Genomic DNA, 8,902 nt, shown 5'->3' on the forward strand with positions numbered 1-8,902 from the left:
GCCTAAACAGGTTAATACCACACATCAGCTTATCACACACACACACACACACCACACACAACACACACACACCACACGCACCCACACACACACACACACACACACACACACAACACACACACACACACACACACACAACCACACGTTTTGTTCTTCTATTGTTGTGGGGACCTTCATTTGATTTCCATTCAAAAAATAAATCCTAACTTCCTAACCGCCACTCCTAACCCTCGAACTCCTAACCCCAACTCCTAACTCCTAACCCCAACTCCTAACCCCAACCCCAACCCCTAACCCCAACTCCTAACCCCAACTCCTAACCCCAACCCCTAACCAACCCTAACCCCAACCCTAACCCAACCCTAACCAACCCTTACCCAACCCCTAACCCACCCCTACCACCCTAACCCTAACCCCTAACCCAACTCCTAACCCCAACTCCTAACCCCACCCCTAACCCCAACCCTAACCCCAACCACTAACCCCAACCCCTAACCCAAACCCCTAACCCAACCCCTACCCTAACCCAACCCTAACCAACCCCTAACCCCAACCCTAACCCCACCTAACCCTAACCCCAACCCCTAACCCACCCTAACCCACCCTACCCACCCCAACCCCTAACCCTAACCCCACCCTAACCCCCTCCTACCCAACTCCTAACCCCAACCCCTAACTCCCAATCTAACCCCAACCCTAACCCAACCCCTAACCCCAACTCCTAACCCCCACTCCTAACCCAACCCCTAACACCCAACTCTAACCCCAACCCCTAACCCAACCCTAACCCCCAACTCCTACCCCAACTCCTAACCCCAACCCTTAACCCAACTCCTTAACCCCCAACTCCTAACCCAATCCCTAACCCCAACTCCTAACCACCACTCTAACCCCAAGCTCCTAACCCCAACTCCTAACCCTAACCCCAACTCTAACCCAACCCTAACCCCACACTCCTAACCCCCCCACCAACCCAACCTAGCCCCAATCTGAACCCCAACTCCTAACCCAAACTCCTAACCCCATCCACCCAACCCCAACTCCCAACCCCACTCTAACTCCTAACCGCCTAACCACACTCTAACCTCCACTTCCTACCCCAACCCCACAACCGCCACTCTAACCGCCAACCCCTAACCCAGGTATAATCCAACCCAACCCAACTTCCTAACCCAACTCCTAACCCCAACTCCTAAGCCCCAACTGCCTAACCCCAACCCCAAACCACTAACCCAACCCTAACCCCAACCCTAACCCAACCCTAACCCCCAACCCCAACCCAACCCCTAACCCCAACCCTAACCCCTAACCCCTAACCCCAACTCTAAACCCTCAACCCCAACCCTAACCCATGGTAATCCAAGATGGCGTGCAGTCGGATGTGTCTTTGTCCTGTCTTGTCCCCGTTAAATAGTATTCGTATTTTCGTATACATTTCGTATTTTTTAATTTCACTTTCCATCTAGGAACTGAATATACATTCCTACATTCCGCCTCACCCAATGTGGTACGGACCTGCTATTTGTTTTTATATACTTTAGAACCGTAACCCAATCAGAAGCTAGCCAGATAACTAGCTACTAGCTAGTAGTCGTTAGCCGCCTGCTGCGGTCTTCGCCTTAACTCGGACACAGCCAGCTTCAATACCGGCCAATACCTGCCAGTCTCAACAGCGCGATATCAACCCAGAGCATATAGGACTGCTTTTTCTCTAACCACATCACCGGATCCTGACGCAAGCTCTGGCCAATTAACCGGTATCATCACAGCTAGGCTGCAACCGAGTGGCTACTACTGGCTAACACCTCTGTCCCGAAGCAAGCACCAGTTAGCCTTGAGCTAGCCTCGAGCTAGGCCCATTGCGGCTGCTGAAGAGCTAGCGCACTGGCCACTGTCACGAAGCTAGCACCAGTTAGCAACACAATTCTACAATTCACACCTCTCTTTCGCCATCGGCATCTGGCTTGGATTCTCTGTCGACAACAACCACGAGTCTTGAGGAACCCCCTCCGTCTGAGCAGACCACCCCCCGGGCTACTACTTTCAACGCCGCGTGCTAGCTTTGTGGAGGCCTCCTCTGCTCCATCTACGGCTGCCCCCTGGACACTATGATCACTTGGCTTACATAGCTGATGATGCTTGACTGTCCATTAATTCACGGTACTCCATTCTGTTTAATTTGTGTCTTATCTGTCGGCTCTGTGCTTTAACTCAGGATCTGTGTGTAGTTAATCCGACCACTCTGCTGCCTAGTCATCGCCATTTTAACCTGTTTGTTGCTGTGTGTTAGACTAGCACCCTGTTATTGCTGCTTGTTATTCTTACGTGTTGTTTTAGTAGCTCTCCCAATCAAAGACTGCAACTCACTTTATGCCTTATTTGGTTGTCTTCTCAAATTCAATATATGCCTGTGCAATACTGTTGTTCAGGGCTAGTTTGCCATTGTCATTGTTTTTGGGTTTCAATGGACCTGTAGTTCCACTCTCCGTACTCTGTATGCCTTTGCCAACCCCTCTCTTTGAGTGCCAGCATGCGGTGAAGTGCGGCGCTTCCGTGGACGTGCTCAGTTATGTATCCGAGTAGTACATGTAATAGGTAGAAGCGATGCAGATGGACCTCTCTTTATCAGTCGAGCCGAGTCTGGTGCTTGCCTCCCGCTGTACTGTAGGCCCCTTCCATACCCTGTTGGCAACATTGATGGCCATGAGAATCTTTCTACCAACGACCCATAATCTGCTCCTTTTTATTCTTTGTCCCACGCTCTAGGCGACCAGTTTTGATAGCCTTAGCCGCACGCTCTCCTAGCTATCGCTTGTTCCTGGTGATGTGGGAGGTAACCAGGCCCTGCAATTCCCCAGTCACCCCTCAATTTGTTGACTTCTGGCGATCGAATAGCCTTGGTCCTCAATGCGATGTCAACTATCAGAAGCCTTCGCTCAGTTTGCGGTTACTCACGTTTACCACGAGACTGCTGCAATCCTGATGGTTTGCCGTGTCAATCGTGGCTATGGAAGGACAAAATTCATGAGATTTAACCGAACTATAACTTTTCCGTCAGAAGAACTGGCCAAGGGGGAGGAGTTGCACATCTACTTGCAGAGATGCCTGCAATGTTCTGTCATACTTTTCCAGGTCTATGCCCAATACAGTTCGAATTCCTAATTTTAAAATTAAATCTCCTCCAGAATAAGTCTCTCACGATTGCCGGGCGGCTGCTCCGACTCCTTCAGCTCGCTCAGCTGTGCCTGGAACCATATGTGCATTGATCGCTCCCATCAAGCTTCAGAGTTGTGTTCTGTTGGGGTGACCTAAACTGGGTTATTGCTTAACACCCGGCCGTCTACAATCCAAGCTTGTGCCCATCAATTCACAAATCATCAAGGAACCCACCAGGTACAACCTAATCCGACACATGGGAACCGCTAATAGACCATTATCCTGACAAACCTGCCTCAAAATACACTCGCTGTCTTCAATAAGATTCAGCGATCACTGCCGTCCATTGCCTGTATCCGCCACGGGTCCGCGTCAATACGACCACCTTACTGTCAACGCTCCCTAAACAGTACTTCGCGCGCAGGCCTTTCTAATCGACCGGGGGGGGGGGTGGGGGGGGCCCGGTAACCCTGGAAGGATATTGACACTCATCCCGTCATTGGGATGCCTGGTCATTCTTGAAATGTTAACTTCCTAATATAGATAACGTATTAACGCATGCTCGTTCAAAAATGCGAACCAAGAAAGATATAGCCCTGGTTCCAAAGCTCAAGTGCATTGACTGATGTTCGACCCCAGACAAAACCAATCGCTGTGGGAACTGCATACCAAGTAGCCACCCGCTGATAGCGAATGCTTGTTCTGTTTTGTTTTTTTTTTGTAGGAAGTGACCAATCACGCAGTAGTCAGGAAAGTGCAAAGGCCGTTTTTAAGCAGAATTTCGCATCTGTAGCTCTAACTCAAAAAGTTCTGGATACTGTAAAGTCCTGGAGAACAAGCACTGTCCTCCACAGCTGCCCACTGACTGAGGCTTAGTAACGAGGTCACCAGCACGTACATCCGTGAATAACTGAAGACTTAACAAGATTTTCTCAATGGCTGGCCATGCCTTCTCCTGGCGCTCAACATTGGGCCAACAGCCCGCCCCCCCGCTGCTATATCGCGCAAAGCCTCCCCAGATTCTCTTTACCAATCCAGAGCAGATGTTCTGAAAGAGCTGGTAAAACCTGGACCATACAAATCAGCTGGGCTTGACCAAATCTGGACCTATTTCTGAAACTGGGCCGCGCCATTGTCGCACCCCTATTGCTAGCCTGTTCACCTCGTCCTTCGTAACTATCTGAGATCACCAAGGATTGGAAAGCTGCGCGGTCATACCCCTCTTAAAGGGGGAGACACCCTGGAACCAACTGATTACCGACTAATATCCTCTGCTCCCATCTCTAAGGTCTTCCGAAGCCAATAACAAACAGATCATGACTCTCGATCCACCGTATCCTTCCTCGTTGTGCAATCCGGGTTTCCCGAGCCGGTCACTAGGGGTCAGCTCAGCACGCTCAAGGTACTAAACGACATAATACCGCCATCGATAAAAGACATTACTGTGGCAGCCGTCTTCATCGACCTGGCAAGGCTTTCGACTCTGTCATCACCATATTCTTATCGGCAGCTCAGTAGCCTCGGTTTTTCTAATGACTGCCTTGCCTGGTTCACCAACTACTTTGCAGACAGAGTTTCATGTGGTCAAATATCGGAGGCATGTTGTCCGGTCCTCTGGCAGTTCTCTATGGGGGTACCAGCAGGGTTTCAATTCTCGGGCCGACTCTTTTTCTCTTGTAATACATCAATGATGTTGCTCTGCTGCGGGCGATTCGCCTGATCCACATCTACGCAGACGACACCATTCCCTATATACTTTCGGCCCTTCTTGGACAGCTGTGCTATCTAACCTCCAAACAGCTTCAATGCCAATCACAACATCCTGTCCGTGCCTCCAACTGCTCTTAAAACGCAGTAAAAAGCCAAAATGCATGCTTTTCAACCGTTCGCTGCCTGCACACCCGCACGCCTCGACCTAGCATCACCACCCTGGACGGTTTCCGACCTAAGACATATGTGGAGCATCTAATAAGTAACCTAGGTGTCTGGCTAGACTGCAAGCTCTCCTTACCAGCTCATATCAAACATCTCCCAATCCAAAATCAAATCAAAGAATCGGCTTTCTATTCCGGCAACAAAGCCTCCTTCACTCACGCGCAAACTTACCCTAGTAAAAACTGACTAATCCTGCCGATCCCTCGACTTCGGCGATGTCATCTGACAGAATAGCTTCCAACAACTCTACTCAGCAAACTGGATGCAGTTTATCACAGTGCCCATTCGTTTTGTTACTAAAGCACCTTCTACCGACCCACCATGCCGACCTGTATGCCCTAGTCGGCTGCCCTCGCTACATGTTCGTCGTCAGACCCACTGGCTCCAGGTCATCCTACAAGGCTATGCTAGGTAAAGTGCCCGGCCTTATCTCAGTTCACTGGTCACGAATGGCTAACCACCGCCCGCAGCCACCGCCTCACGGCAGGTGTATCTCAACTGATCATCCCTAAAAGCCCTAAACCTCATTTGGACGCCTTTCCTTCCAGTTCTCTGCTGCCTGCGACTGGAACGAATGGCAAGAATCTCTGGAAGTTGGAGACTTTTATCTCCCTCAACAACTTTTAAAAATCGTGCTATCCGAGCAAGCTCAACCGATCGTTGCAGCTGTTACATCATCCCTCCCCCGTCCCCCCTCCCCCCCCACCCCCCCCCCTCCGCCCTCCCCCCCCGCCCAATCCCCCTGCCCCCCCCCCTCCCACCCTCCCCCTCCTCCCGCCTCCGCCCCCCCCCCCCCCACCCCCCCCCACCCCTCACCCCCCCCCGTAAACTACCCAATTTACCCTACCGTCACCCCGCCATACTGGCTTTTATTTATTTACTTTTCTGGCTCTTTTGCAGCACCAGTATCTCTCTTCTTGGCACATGCATCATCTGATATTTATCACTCCAGTGTTAATCCTGCTAAAATTGTAATTAATTCCGATTTATTGCCTACCTCATGCCTTTTGCACGACATTGGTTATAATAGATTCTCTTTTTTTCTACCATGTTATTGACTTGTTTTATCTGTTTACTCCATGTGTAACTCTGTTTGTCTGTCCACACTGGCTATGCTTTATCTTGCCAGGTCGCAGTGCAAATGAGAACTTTGTTCTCACTACCCTACTCTGGTTCACAATAAAGGTGGAAAAAAAAAAAAAAAAAAAAAAAAAAAACCTAACCCTAACCCCTAAACCCTATACTCCCTAATCCCAACTCCTAACTCCTAACCCTAACCCACCCCTAACCCAACCCTAACCCAACCCTTAACCCAACTCTAACCCCTACCCACCACTCCTAACCCCCACTGCCCTAACCACCCAACTCCTCACCCCCAACTCCTAAACCCCAACTCACATCCAACCCCAACCAACCCTCACCAATTAAACCCCAACTCCTAACCCACCCTAACCCAATCCTAACCCCAACTCCTAACCCCTAACCCCTTAACCCCCCAACCTACCCTCAACTCGCTACACCACCCACTCCTAACCCTAACCCAACTCCTAACCCCCAACTCCTAACCCCAACTCCTACATCCTAACCCCAACTCCTAACCCCAACTCAACCCCAACTCCTAACCCAACTCCTAACCCCTAACGCCCAACTCCTAACCCTAACCCAACCCCTAACCCCAACCCTAACCATAACCCAAATAACCCCAACTCCTAACCCCAATCTCCTAACCCCAACTCCTAACCCCCAACTCCAACCTACCCCTAATCCTCCTAACCCCCCTACCCAACTCCTAACTTCCCTAACCCAAACCCCTAAACCCAACCCCTAACCCCAACCCCTAACTCCTACCCCGAAACCCTAACCCAACTCCTAACCCCAACTCCTACCCCAACTCCTAACCCCAACTCCTAACCCCAACTCCTAACCCCAACCCTAACTCCGCAACCCTAACCCCAAACTCCTAACCCCAACTCCTAACCCCTCACCTCCTAACCCTCACTCCTAACCCCCCAACTCCTAACCCCAACTCACAACCCCAACTCCTAACCCCAACCCTAACCCAACCCCTAACCCCTAACTCCTAACCCAAACTCCTAAACCCAACCCCTAACCCTCACTCCTATAACCCCTAACCCAACCCCAACTCACTCCACTAACCCCCTAACCCCAACCTAACCCCATAAACTCCACCTACCCCACCCCGCACTCGAACCATCTACGCCAGTCCTAACCTACCCATCAACCCTCCCTAACTCCCTAACCCCAACACCTAACCCCAACCCCTAACCCCCCCCAACCCCCAACCTCCTAACCCAACTCCTAAACCCCAACTCCTAACAACTCCTAACCCCTCAACTCCCAACTCCTGGCACCCCTAACTCCTAACCCCAACTCCTAACCCCAACTCCCTAACCCCACCCTAACCCCTAACTCCTAACCCCATTAACCCAACCCCCAACCCTAACCCAACTCCTAACACGCCCAACAACCCTAACCCTAACCAACCCAACTCCAACCCCTCCCAACGCCCCCAACCCGCAACTCCCAACCCTAACCCCAACCCTAACCCAACTCCTAACCCAATCCACCTCACCCCCGCCATCTCCTACCCACCCTAACCCCAACCCCTAACCCCAACTCTAACCAACCCCAACTCCCACACCTTACCTAACTCCATCAACTCCCACCTACTCTAACCCCAACCCCTAACCCACCCCCTAACGCCCTAACCCCCAACCCCTAACCCCTAACTCCTAACCCCAACTCCTAACCCCAACTCCTAACCCCTAACTCCTAACTCCTAAACCTAACTGTAACTTAAAATAGTCCATATGGGGATATGGGAAATGTACTGAGGAAGGAGAATGTTCCTTGTTTGTACTGTAAATAATGATGTTGTTGTTGTAGGACTGGGTGTGTTCTGCTTCTGGAGAACGGGACAGATGCTCAGAGAAGGCAGGTACAGTATGACTGCTATATTTAGACTTCTATTTACTACTGCTGTATCAGCAGTACACGAGAGGCTGGTGAGGGGAGGAACAGGCTCATAGTAATGTCTGGAATGGAGTGAATGAAATTCGATACCATTCCATGAATTCCTTACCAGCCATTATTATGAGCCTGTCCTCCCCAGTTAAGGTGCTACCAGCCTCCTGTGCTACAGTATAATTTCACTGTGTGTTTTAGACCTGACTGTGTGTGTGTCTCTGTGTGTGTGTGTGTGTGTGTGTGTGTCTCTGCCCTGCAGCCGTTCTCTGTCCTGTATATGGCCCCCTCTGCTCCAGACCAGTCTCCAGACCAGTCTCCAGACCAGTCTCCAGACCAGTCTCCAGACCAGTCTCCAGACCAGTCTCCAGACCAGTCTCCAGACCAGTCTCAACCACAGCTGACTCTGGCACTGCCCTCTCTGCAGGATGACTACTGTGAGTGCATGGCTCTCACTCTCTCACTCACACAGAGAGTTAGGTTTAGGGTTAGGAGGTAAAATAAGATTTTGAATGCAAATGAAATGTAGCTACCAAGCTTATCCATTGTGTTATCGCTAACAAGCTTATCCATTGTGTTGTAGCTAACAGGCTTATCCATTGTGTTATCGCTAACAGGCTTATCCATTGTGTTATCGCTAACAAGCTTATCCATTGTGTTGTAGCTAACAGGCTTATCCATTGTGTTGTAGCTACCAAGCTTATCCATTGTGTTGTAGCTACAGGCTTTCCATTGTGTTGTAGGCTAACAGGCTTATCCATGTGGTTGTCGCTAACAGGCTTATCCATTGGTGTTGTAGCTAACAAGCTTATCCATTGTGTTATCG

At 50.5% G+C, this 8,902-nt stretch overlaps 2 long non-coding RNA genes across 4 annotated transcripts in view; one reads left to right on the top strand and one right to left on the bottom strand.

Annotated features, from left to right (window-relative positions):
- The window catches only part of LOC139024451 (uncharacterized), a 9,542-nt gene extending 1,654 nt beyond the window's left edge, over nucleotides 1–7,888 (bottom strand). The window contains exon 1 of one of the 2 annotated variants that reach the window (XR_011475769.1): nucleotides 7,863–7,888. This is a non-coding gene — a long non-coding RNA (uncharacterized lncRNA). Of the gene's footprint in view, nucleotides 1–6,714; nucleotides 6,754–7,862 lie in introns of those variants that run through there. The other variant, XR_011475768.1, reaches the window with a different exon arrangement.
- Nucleotides 7,889–7,995: 107 nt separating this feature from the next.
- The window catches only part of LOC139024452 (uncharacterized), a 4,800-nt gene continuing 3,893 nt past the window's right edge, over nucleotides 7,996–8,902 (top strand). Inside the window, exons 1-2 of one of the 2 annotated variants that reach the window (XR_011475770.1) lie at nucleotides 7,996–8,046; nucleotides 8,339–8,513. This is a non-coding gene — a long non-coding RNA (uncharacterized lncRNA). Of the gene's footprint in view, nucleotides 8,051–8,338; nucleotides 8,514–8,902 lie in introns of both variants that reach the window. The other variant, XR_011475771.1, reaches the window with a different exon arrangement.

This window comes from Salvelinus sp. IW2-2015, unplaced genomic scaffold, assembly GCF_002910315.2.
Source record: "Salvelinus sp. IW2-2015 unplaced genomic scaffold, ASM291031v2 Un_scaffold1523, whole genome shotgun sequence".
Lineage (NCBI taxonomy): Eukaryota > Metazoa > Chordata > Actinopteri > Salmoniformes > Salmonidae > Salvelinus > Salvelinus sp. IW2-2015.